The following is a 13,220-nucleotide window of genomic DNA, read 5'->3' on the forward strand; positions in this document are numbered from 1 at the left end:
CAATGGTTGTTATAATAACTAAAGTACAAATCCCGTTTCCATATGAATTGGGAGAGTGTTAGATGTAAATATAAACGGAATACAAGGATTTGCAAATCATTTTCAACCCATATTCAGTTGAATGCACTACAAAGACAAGATATTTGATGTTCAAACTCATAAACATTATTTTTTTTTTGTAAATAATAATTAATTTAGAATTTCATGGCTGCAACATGTGCCAAAGTATTTGGGAAAAGGCATGTTCACCACTGTGTTACATGGCCTTTCCTTTTAACAACACTCAATAAACGTTTGGGAACTGAGGAGACACATTTTTGAAGCTTCTCAGGTGGAATTCTTTCCCATTCTTGCTTGATGTACAGCTTAAGTTGTTCAACAGTCCGGGGTCTCCGTTGTGCTATTTTAGGCTTCATAATGCACCACACATTTTCAATGGGAGACAGGTCTGGACTACAGGCAGGCCAGTCTAGTACCCGGACTCTTTTACTAAGAAGCCATGTTGATGTAACACGTGGCTTGGCATTGTCTTGCTGAAATAAGCAGGGGCGTCCATGGTAACGTTGCTTGGATGGCAACATATGTTGTTCCAAAAGCTGTATGTACCTTTCAGCATTAATGGTGCCTTCACAGATGCGTAAGTTACCCATGTCTTGGGCACTAATACACCCCCATACCATCACACATGCTGCCTTTTACACTTTGCGCCTATAACAATCCGGATGGTTCTTTTCCTCTTTGGTCCGGAGGACACGACGTCCACAGTTTCCAAAAACAATTTGAAATGTGGACTCGTCAGACCACAGAACACTTTTCCACTTTGTATCGGTCCATCTTAGATGATCTCAGGCCCAGCGAAGCCGACGCCGTTTATGGGTGTTGTTGATAAACGGTTTTCGCCTTGCATAGGAGAGTTTTAACTTGCACTTACAGATGTAGCGACCAACTGTAGTTACTGACAGTGGGTTTCTGAAGTGTTCCTGAGCCCATGTGGTGATATCCTTTACACACTGATGTCGCTTGTTGATGCAGTACAGCCTGAGGGATTGAAGGTCACGGGCTTAGCTGCTTACGTGCAGTGATTTCTCCAGATTCTCTGAACCCTTTGATGATATTACGGAGCGTAGATGGTGAAATCCCTAAATTCCTTGCAATAGCTGGTCGAGAAAGGTTTTTCTTAAACTGTTCAACAATTTGCTCAGGCATTTGTTGACAAAGTGGTGACCCTCGCCCCATCCTTGTTTGTGAATGACTGAGCATTTCATGGAATCTACTTTTATACCCAATCATGGCACCCACCTGTTCCCAATTTGCCTGTTCACCTGTGGGATGTTCCAAATAAGAGTTTGATGAGCATTCCTCAACTTTATCAGTATTTATTGCCACCTTTCCCAACTTCTTTGTCACGTGTTGCTGGCATCAAATTCTAAAGTTAATGATTATTTGCAAAAAAAAAAAGTTTATCAGTTTGAACATCAAATATGTTGTCTTTGTAGCATATTAAACTGAATATGGGTTGAAAGGATTTGCAAATCATTGTATTCAGTTTATATTTACATCTAACACAATTTCCCAACTTATATGGAAACGGGGATTGTACCTTGGGTGAATAATGAAAACTCACTATCGTATGTTTTAGTACTTTCATGGCGAGTTTACTGACAGATATAAGTAAGAACTTTACTTTATATTAGAAATGGCAACAGCGATAGATAATTGGCACATAAGAAGGTAGAGAAAAATAAGCTTATGATTACTGCGTCGGCATGGAATACAAAGGCGGTCGCGCGCACACTTTCAGGACTTATGCAGATCCCAAATACAGATCAGCAGGTACCAAAAGGTAAGCAAAGTTGTTTTTGCATAATATTGTGAAATAAAACGCCAGATAATGTCTGCTAATAGGTGCCAATTTTGCAGTCCTTATACTATTATCATTATCATCAACTCCTCTTTGTCTTATTCTTTTTATTTTCCTATTTTTAATGATGTTAGATCTGTGTTGTTGTTGTTGTTGTTGGGGACAAGTGTTGTAAATTAGCTTTGGCTACAAACACTATGATTTATACATTGGATAACTGTTTCAGATATCTATGTTTCTGTATCGGTCCCAAATTCAAATAATCTTTATATATGTATATATATATATATATATATATATATATATATATATATATATATATATATATATATATATATATATATATATATATATATATATATGTATATATATATATATATATATATATATATATATATATATATATATATACACACACAATGATAAATCTTGTGTGTTTAATGCGCCAACAATCAAGCGGTGTGGCTTCATAGCTTACCAAAGTCCTACTAAAAACATTTCGACAGATTTTTGAGCGCCGTGTGTAATGTTCTACATTCTCAAAGGTACATTTAAAGTTTCGGTGTTGTTTACGGCCATCGTATTGCAGTCTGCACGTATCTCTTATGTGTGACTGCCATCTACCGGTCACACTTATCATTTCACCATGTAAAAATGAAATTGCTTTAAGGTCGGTAAGCACAACCAGAATTATTCCGTACATTACGGGTTATAAGGCGCACTGTCGATTTTAGGAGAAAATTAAAGGATTTTATGTGCGCCTCATAGTCCAAAAAATAGGGTATCAACAGGCTATTAGAGTAGAGCAAAAACAAAGTGTGATGATGAGGAGTTATGGCTGCGTGCTATGCAGTGACTTGCAGTTTCTCGCACCCAAAATAAAAGCATGGCTGAAGAAAGACTTTTACGTCACCTTTTCATGGTGATTCAAATCCTTTTTTCAGTTCATATCAATTTCAGCTGGCTTTGCAACACATGACACGTGTTGTTTTTTAAACTGACTTTGATACAGCAGTCAACTCGGCCAGCCAGCGTTGTTTTTATGATCTGTTTGCGCCATTTGCGGCAGCGGTCCATACAATAATATTTAATTACACCGATGATGGCTTCAGCGAGAAGGACAAATGTCAGTTGACAGGAATAACCGGATGGAGGTTTGTTTTTTATGTCAAGGATTGAGGGCGCCCACGGGGCATGTTTGCAGAAATGTCACTTGTCAGGAGAAGCACCGCGAGTGTGACCGACCTCGGCCGACCTCTCCATTCCATCCGCGTGTTCGAGTCCGGCCGGCGTGTCATCACGAACGTTACAGTGCGGTTACACCGCGTTGGAGGCTTTCCCTTGGCGTTGAAGGTGAAAGGTCAGTTTGGCACGCTGACTCACAGCTTGGTCCATCTTTAGAACAACCATAAACTATCAGCCGCTATTATTAACTCAGTGACATATGATGTGCATCAAAACACCCTTCTGACATAATGAGTCGGACACAAATAACTCCTACACACTGGACATCAATCAGTTCATTTTAATGGTTAAATACAGGGCTTCTTCACCGTTTTCACCCACCTTTTCCACTACAGAGGGGCCCGGGGCCCACTCAAATATTAACACTGAATTGTATTCAACAATGATATCTAACCTACTTACAGTTTACAAGGATAAACCTAAAGTCTACAAATCTAAAAACTAAAAATAAATACTAATGAAATATACTGCAAAAGAAGTGATTAATAAAAACTGACAAAAAATTAATTTACATATGATTAACATTGCTAAAATGAATACATTTTATCTAAATCAATAATGAAGAATAGTATATAAGATTCTTGAATAAAATTAACATGCAAACAAAAATACAGCTTCGCCACTTTAGTCATATTTTTTTGCGCTTAAGAAAATGACTTGAGCTCCAGACTTCTTCACCTTTTTGACTTCGGGCCCACTTTTTCCACTACAGAGGAGCCCGGGGCCCACTCAAATATTAACACTGAATTGTATTCAACAGTTATATCTAACCTACTTAGTTTAAAAGGATAAACCTCAAACCTAAAAATAATTACTAATTAAAATATTGCAAAATAAGTGACTCATAAAAACTGACAAAAAAGAAGTTTACATACGATTAACATTGCTAACATTTGATCTAAATCAATAATGAATAATAATATATAAGTGTCTTAAATAAAATTAACATGCAAATGAAAATACAGCTTCACCACTTTAGTCATAATTTTTGCGCTTAAGAAAATGACTTGAGCTCCAGACTTTCTCACCTTTTTGCGCACTTTTTCCACTACAGAGTGGCCTGGGGCCCAATCAAATATTAACACTGAATTGTATTCAACAATGATATCTAACCTACTTACAGTTTAAAAGGATAAACCTAAAGTCTACAAATGTAAAAACTAAAAATAAATACAGATCAAATATACTGCAAAATAAGTGATTCATAAAAACTGACACAAAATTAATTTACATATGATTAACGTTGCTAAAATGAATACATTTTATCTAAATCAATAATGAAGAATAGTATATAAGATTCTTAAATAAAATTAACATGCAAACAAAAATACAGCTTCGCCACTTTAGTCATATTTTTTTGCGCTTAAGAAAATGACTTGAGCTCCAGACTTCTTCACCTTTTTGACTTCGGGCCCACTTTTTCCACTACAGAGGGGCCCGGGGCCCACTCAAATATTAACACTGAATTGTATTCAACAGTTATATCTAACCTACTTAGTTTAAAAGGATAAACCTCAAACCTAAAAATATTTACTAATTAAAATATTGCAAAATAAGTGACTCATAAAAACTGACAAAAAAGAAGTTTACATACGATTAACATTGCTAAAATGAATACATTTGATCTAAATCAATAATGAATAATAATACATAAGTGTCTTAAATAAAATTAACATGCAAATGAAAATACAGCTTCACCACTTTAGTCATAATTTTTGCGCTTAAGAAAATGACTTGAGCTCCAGACTTTCTCACCTTTTTGCGCACTTTTTCCACTACAGAGTGGCCTGGGGCCCAATCAAATATTAACACTGAATTGTATTCAACAATGATATCTAACCTACTTACAGTTTAAAAGGATAAACCTAAAGTCTACAAATCTAAAAACTAAAAATAAATACAGATCAAATATACTGCAAAAGAAGTGATTCATAAAAACTGACACAAAATTAATTTACATATGATTAACGTTGCTAAAATGAATACATTTTATCTAAATCAATAATGAAGAATAGTATATAAGATTCTTAAATAAAATTAACATGCAAACAAAAATACAGCTTCGCCACTTTAGTCATATTTTTTTGCGCTTAAGAAAATGACTTGAGCTCCAGACTTCTTCACCTTTTTGACTTCGGGCCCACTTTTTCCACTACAGAGGAGCCCGGGGCCCACTCAAATATTAACACTGAATTGTATTCAACAGTTATATCTAACCTACTTAGTTTAAAAGGATAAACTTCAAACCTAAAAATAATTACTAATTAAAATATTGCAAAATAAGAGACTCATAAAAACTGACAAAAAAGAAGTTTACATACGATTAACATTGCTAACATTTGATCTAAATAAATAATGAATAATAATATATAAGTGTCTTAAATAAAATTAACATGCAAATGAAAATACAGCTTCACCACTTTAGTCATAATTTTTGCGCTTAAGAAAATGACTTGAGCTCCAGACTTTCTCACCTTTTTGCGCACTTTTTCCACTACAGAGTGGCCTGGGGCCCAATCAAATATTAACACTGAATTGTATTCAACAATGATATCTAACCTACTTACAGTTTAAAAGGATAAACCTAAAGTCTACAAATCTAAAAACTAAAAATAAATACAGATCAAATATACTGCAAAAGAAGTGATTCATAAAAACTGACACAAAATTAATTTACATATGATTAACGTTGCTAAAATGAATACATTTTATCTAAATCAATAATGAAGAATAGTATATAGAAGATTCTTAAATAAAATTAACATGCAAACAAAAATACAGCTTCGCCACTTTAGTCATATTTTTTTGCGCTTAAGAAAATGACTTGAGCTCCAGACTTCTTCACCTTTTTGACTTCGGGCCCACTTTTTCCACTACAGAGGGGCCCGGGGCCCACTCAAATATTAACACTGAATTGTATTCAACAGTTATATCTAACCTACTTAGTTTAAAAGGATAAACCTCAAACCTAAAAATAATTACTAATTAAAATATTGCAAAATAAGTGACTCATGAAAACTGACAAAAAAGAAGTTTACATACGATTAACATTGCTAACATTTGATCTAAATCAATAATGAATAATAATATATAAGTGTCTTAAATCAAATTAACATGCAAATGAAAATACAGCTTCACCACTTTAGTCATAATTTTTGCGCTTAAGAAAATGACTTGAGCTCCAGACTTTCTCACCTTTTTGCGCACTTTTTCCACTACAGAGTGGCCCGGGGCCCAATCAAATATTAACACTGAATTGTATTCAACAATGATATCTAACCTACTTACAGTTTAAAAGGATAAACCTAAAGACTAAAAATCTAAAACCTAAAAATAAATACTAATGAAATATACTGCAAAAGAAGTGATTCATAAAAACTGACACAAAATTAATTTACATATGATTAACATTGCTAAAATGAATACATTTGATCTAAATCAATAATGAAGAATAGTATATAAGATTCTTAAATAAAATTAACATGCAAACAAAAATACAGCTTCGCCACTTTAGTCATATTTTTTTGCGCTTAAGAAAATGACTTGAGCTCCAGACTTCTTCACCTTTTTCACCCACCTTTTCCACTACAGAGGGGCCCGGGGCCCACTCAAATATTAACACCGAATTGTAGTCAATATTTATATCTAACCTACTTACGGTTTAAAAGGATAAACCTCAAACCTAAAAATAATTACTAATTAAAAATATTGCAAAATAAGTGACTCATAAAAACTGACAAAAAATAAGTTTACATACGATTAACATTGCTAACATTTGATCTAAATCAATAATGAATAATAATATATAAGTGTCTTAAATAAAATTAACATGCAAATGAAAATACAGCTTCACCACTTTAGTCATAATTTTTGCGCTTAAGAAAATGACTTGAGCTCCAGACTTTTTCACCTTTTTGCACACTTTTTCCACTACAGAGTGGCCCGGGGCCCACTCAAATATTAACACTGAATTGTATTCAACAATGATATCTAACCTACTTACAGTTTAAAAGGATAAACCTAAAGACTAAAAATCTAAAACCTAAAAATAAATACTAATGAAATATACTGCAAAAGAAGTGATTCATAAAAACTGACAAAAAATTAATTTACATACGATTAACATTGCTAAAATGAATACATTTTCTCTAAATCAATAATGAATAATAGTATATAAGTTTCTTAAATAAAATTAACATGCAAACGAAAATACAGCTTCGCCACTTTAGTCATATTTTTTTGCGCTTAAGAAAATGACTTGAGCTCCAGACTTCTTCACCTTTTTCACCCACCTTTTCCACTACAGAGGGGCCCGGGGCCCACTCAAATATTAACACCGAATTGTAGTCAATATTTATATCTAACCTACTTACGGTTTAAAAGGATAAACCTCAAACCTAAAAATAATTAGTAATTAAAAATATTGCAAAATAAGTGACTCATATAAACTGACAAAAAATAAGTTTACATACGATTAACATTGCTAACATTTGATCTAAATCAATAATGAATAATAATATATAAGTGTCTTAAATAAAATTAACATGCAAATGAAAATACAGCTTCACCACTTTAGTCATAATTTTTGCGCTGATGAAAATGACTTGAGCTCCAGACTTTTTCACCTTTTTGCACACTTTTTCCACTACAGAGTGGCCCGGGGCCCACTCAAATATTAACACTGAATTGTATTCAACAATGATATCTAACCTACTTACAGTTTAAAAGGATAAACCTAAAGACTAAAAATCTAAAACCTAAAAATAAATACTAATGAAATATACTGCAAAAGAAGTGATTCATAAAAACTGACAAAAAATTAATTTACATACGATTAACATTGCTAAAATGAATACATTTTATCTAAATCAATAATGAATAATAGTATATAAGTTTCTTAAATAAAATTAACATGCAAACGAAAATACAGCTTCGCCACTTTAGTCATATTTTTTTGCGCTTAAGAAAATGACTTGAGCTCTAGACTTCTTCACCTTTTTCACCCACCTCTTCCACTACAGAGGGGCCCGGGGCCCACTCAAATATTAACACCGAATTGTAGTCAATATTTATATCTAACCTACTTACGGTTTAAAAGGATAAATCTAAAACCTAAAAAAAAATTACTAATCAAATATCCTGCAAAAGAAGTGACTCATAAAAACTGACAAAAAATAAATGTACATACTATTACCATTGCTAAAATGAATACATTTGATCTAAATCAATAATGAATAATAATATATAAGTTTCTTGAATAAAATTAACATGCAAACGAAATTACAGCTTCACCACTTTAGTCCTATTTTTGGCGCTTAAGAAAATGATTGAGCACCAGACTTCTTCTGTTTGTTTGGTGTTGTTGTTACTGCCACAAGTGGTGGAAAAGTGTATTGGCAGCCCAACAATGGGGCTCCCGGCCCTATGGTTATATAATTAGTGACATAATGAGTCAGACACAAATAACTCCTACACACTGGACATGAATCAGTTCATTTTAATGGTTAAATACAGGGCTTCTTCCCCTTTTCCACCCACCTTTTGCACTACAGAGGGGCCGGGGGCCCACTCAAATATTAACACCGAATTGTATTTAATAATTATATCTAACCTACTTACGGTTTAAAATATTTGCTTCTTCCTACTCCTTTTCGGACATGATGTAAAGTGAAATGATATGAAATTGTGTGATGTATTATGCTGTAAGTGTGTTCATGTTCCAAATAAACTAAAGAAAGAAAGAAAGAAAATGATACACTTAAAATCTAAAACCTAAAAAGAACCCTCAAATCTAAACTCCAAACATCTCAGAACAAGCTAGTCAGGTTACTTCTAGACCTCCACCCAAGATCCCCCACCTCACTCCTACCCACTTCTCCAAAGTGGGCTGGCTCAAGGTGGAGGACAGAGTTAAACAACTTGCACTGAGCCTAGTCTATAAAATCCGCTACACCTCCCTGATACCGAAGTACATGTCAAACTACTTCCTTAACGTAAATGACCGCCATAACCACAACACCAGGGGGAGCTCCACTAACCACGTTAAACCCAGATTCCGAACTAACAAAGGTCTTAACTCATTCTCTTTCTATGCCACATCAATGTGGAATGCGCTCCCAACAGGTATAAAAGAAAGGGCATCTCTATCCTCCTTCAAAACCGCACTAAAAGTTCACCTCCAGGCAGCTACAACCCTAAACTAACACCCTCCCCGGATTGCTAATAATCAAATGTAAACAATCAAATGCAGATACTTTTTCTTATGCCTTCTGATCTCTCTCTCTCTCTCTCTCTCTCTCTCTCTCTCTCTCTCTCTCTCTCTCTCTCTCTCTCTCTCTCTCTCTCTCGCTCTCTTTCTCTCTCTCTCTCTCTATATGTCCACTACTTGCTGTCCATATCCTACCCCCCACCCCCTCCACACCCTTGATTGTAAATAATTCAATGTGATTAACTTGTGTGATGACTGTATTATGATGATAGTATATATGATAGTATATATCTGTATCATGAATCAATTTAAGTGGACCCCGACTTAAACAAGTTGAAAAACTTATTCGGGTGTTACCATTTAGTGGTCAATTGTACGGAATATGTACTTCACTGTGCAACCTACTAATACAAGTCTCAATCAATACTAATGAAATATCCTGCAAAGGAAGTGACTCATAACAACTGACAATAAATACATTTACATTATATTACCAATGCTGAAATGAATACATGTGTATTCAAATTAATAATGAATAATAATATATAAGTGTTTTAAATAAAATTAACGTGCAAATAAAAATACAGCTTCACCAGTTTAGTCATAATTTTTGCACTTAAGAAAATGATTGAGCACCAGACTTCTTCTGGTTGTTTGGTGTTGTCGTTACTGCCACAAGTGGTGGAGAAGTGCATTACAACTGAGTACCGCTGTGGCCCATACGGACCATAGTTGAGAAATATATTTTTTGGCAGCCCAACAATGGGCCCCCGGCCCTATGGTTATATAATTACTTACATAATTAGTTAGACACAAATAACTCCTACACACTGGACATGAATCCGTTCATTGTAATGGTTAAATACAGGGCTTCTTCACCTTTTTCACCCACCTTTTCCACTACAGAGGGGCCCGGGACCCACTCAAATATTAACACCTTTACAGATTTGTGCTATATCAGTCAAATCCAGACCCTGGGTAGGTCACATGTATTGAACTAGAGGGCCCCGCGAACACCTGGAGAAAATATGCGCCAGTAAAGTACTTGATCTTTTCTTACTACGTAGGAAGGGGATTAATTCGTCGTGGTTTACCAGACACATGAAACGTGACAAATTAGGGGGGATGCACCATACTTCAGCCGGATGGCAGTAGAGTGTTGAGTATCTTTTAAAATGTGTTTTGTAGCAATTCCAACTTTGACCACAGCGTCAGTTGCTATGTAGAATGGCACTTTCCATCATTTTCAGCAGACTGCATTGCGGAATCTTTTTTTTTTTTTAGTTACCGTCTCCAAACAAACCTGACACAAAACCAGTGGGCTGTTAACCATACAAAACTGTTGAAATAAATATTTACTAAGGAAATGTGTGTTTTAAAAGTGATATAACTGACGGTCACATGGTCGGTCACATGTCAAAATAAAACTTCTCACATTGCCAGCATTCGAACAGATTTGTAAAGTCGCCGTAAAATAAAAAAGAAATAAACAAATTAAAAAATGACACCAACCCTTCCCTTCCCATATTTTTAGATTTGTATGCGGGCTAGTTCTGGCTATTAGGCTGTTCTAGATTTTATTTATATTTATTTATTGTATTATCTTTTAATTTTTTTTTAATACACTGTAGCACTTTGAGGTTGTTTGCTCAATGTAAATTGCTTTTTACAAATAAAATCTATTATTATTATTATTATTATTATTATGTTTGACTAAATTTAAACCAAATTTAATTTTCCTGTAAAAAAAATGTTTTTAATGGAAAACTATATGTTTGTGTTAAATTGAACTTGCAATTAAAAAGACATTTGTTAGACTATTTCTAAAATGGTTATTTTTCAGTGAAATGACATGAACAACATCAAATGAATAGATTAGTTTTTTTTCCGACATTTACTTTGAAAGTTCTCATACTTCACTACTTGCATGTAGGTGTTTTTGGGCCACAAAAACCAAGCACATTCCTGCCGCGCTCCACGCGGGCGCACACCGCAGTTAACGCCACCTGCGCGCGTAGACAGAGAGGGTCCGAGCGTGTCGTAAAAGTGCTTAAAAAGACTTTGTTAAGGTCATGTTTAAAAAGCACGTGGCCATGTGGACGCACCAGCTGGCACTGTAGATTATTTTGGTTTATTGTGGAGATGCTGCAGGGGGTTTATGATGCATCTTTTACATTCTTGGCAAACTTTGACATTTGTCATTAAAGCTAGTGTTGGAATAAAAAGATAACAAAACTAAGGCACTTTTCCAACACATAATGAAGGTATTCATAAATAATGACCATGCACTTAACGGCATCTAGCGGTGCAGAACAGGATGACAACTTTGCAACGACTTCTTTCCTAGAAAAGATGCATCGGGTTGATGTTGATAAATACCATATTCCCGTATGAGGATGAGAATGACTGATCTTACCTCAGGTCTGTGGTGGTCCTCCTGTGTGCTCCTCGGTCCGAGTCTTTGCCTCCCTCCCCTATAAGCCTGTAACGACTCTGCGGTAAGCGCCCACCTTTTCTCACACCCTCGCTGCCAAGAAAGGCCCTCGCTTTTTGGACCTAAATCGCCACCTCTGGCCAAAAGGGGGAGGAGAGAAGGCCGCGGTGACCAAGACCGAGTCGGTCACCTGACGTGTCTGTGAGGAGGTATGGTCCAACATGGTAGTGTTTTGCGCCTGAGGACGGTCAAGGTTTTAAATTCGGTTCGATTCATCGACATTGAAGTTTTAATTTGTGCGATCACCAAACTACACCAGGCAAGTTTTTTTTTTCCTCAAATCAAAAGTCTTGAAAGAAACAACAATGCAACAAAACAAACAATACTCTTGGACCTTGGAACAGGTTTTGATGGCAACGAGGCCTGGGCCGGTAGTCAATAACTAAAAATGATCAATTAAAGTTGCAATACTTTGCCGGCATCAATAATTTTAAACAGGGAGAAAGGTCTCAGCACCTTTTATTTAGCAGTAAAATTCACTGAACGCAGTGAGCCCTCTTTTCAGTCATTCACAATCTTTGTTTCGGTGGGCGGAGAGCAAGACTTGTGGCTGACACGCTCCCAACTAGGGTTGTACGGTATACCAGTAAAGTACCGCTATGCTAATGAATCACATTCGGTACTAAACCGCCTCGCCTCGTGACATTGCTTGTTTTTAGGAGCAGAGGAGCATGTTGGGCAGCGCACACACACAGAGTACTTACAAGCAGACACAGTGTGTAGACAGAAAAGGGAGAATGGACGCATTTTGGTGTAAAAAGTAAAGATAAAGGTGAAGTTATTGGATACGCTGTTGTAACACGTGGCTTGGCATTGTCTTGCTGAAATAAGCAGGGGCGTCCATGATAACGACATATGTTGCTCCAAAAGCTGTATGTACCTTTCAGCCTTAATGGTGCCTTCACAGATGTGTAAGTTACCCATGTCTTGGCCACTAATACACCCCTATACCATCACACATGCTGCCTTTTACACTTTGACCCTAGAACAGTCCGGATGGTCCTTTTTTTTTCTCTTTGGTCCAGAGGACACGACGTCCACAGTTTCCAAAAACAATTTGAAATGTGGACTCGTCAGACCACAGAACACTTTTCCACTTTGCATCAGTCTATCTTAGATGAGCTCTGGCCCAGGGAAGCCGGCGGTGTTTCTGGGTGTTGTTGATAAATAGCTTTGGCTTTGCATAGTAGACTTTTAACTTGCACTTACAGATGTAGCGACCAACTGTAGTTACTGACAGTGGTTTTCTGAAGTGTTTCTGAGCCAATGTAGTGATATCCTTTACACACTGATGTGGCTTTTTGATGCAGTACCGCCTGAGGGATCCAAGGTGCGTAATATCATGGCTTACGTACAGCGATTTCTCCAGATTTTCTGAACCTTTTGATGATATTACAGAGGGTAGATGGTGA

Source organism: Entelurus aequoreus, linkage group LG26 (assembly GCF_033978785.1).
Source record: "Entelurus aequoreus isolate RoL-2023_Sb linkage group LG26, RoL_Eaeq_v1.1, whole genome shotgun sequence".
In the NCBI taxonomy this organism is placed as follows: Eukaryota; Metazoa; Chordata; class Actinopteri; order Syngnathiformes; family Syngnathidae; genus Entelurus; species Entelurus aequoreus.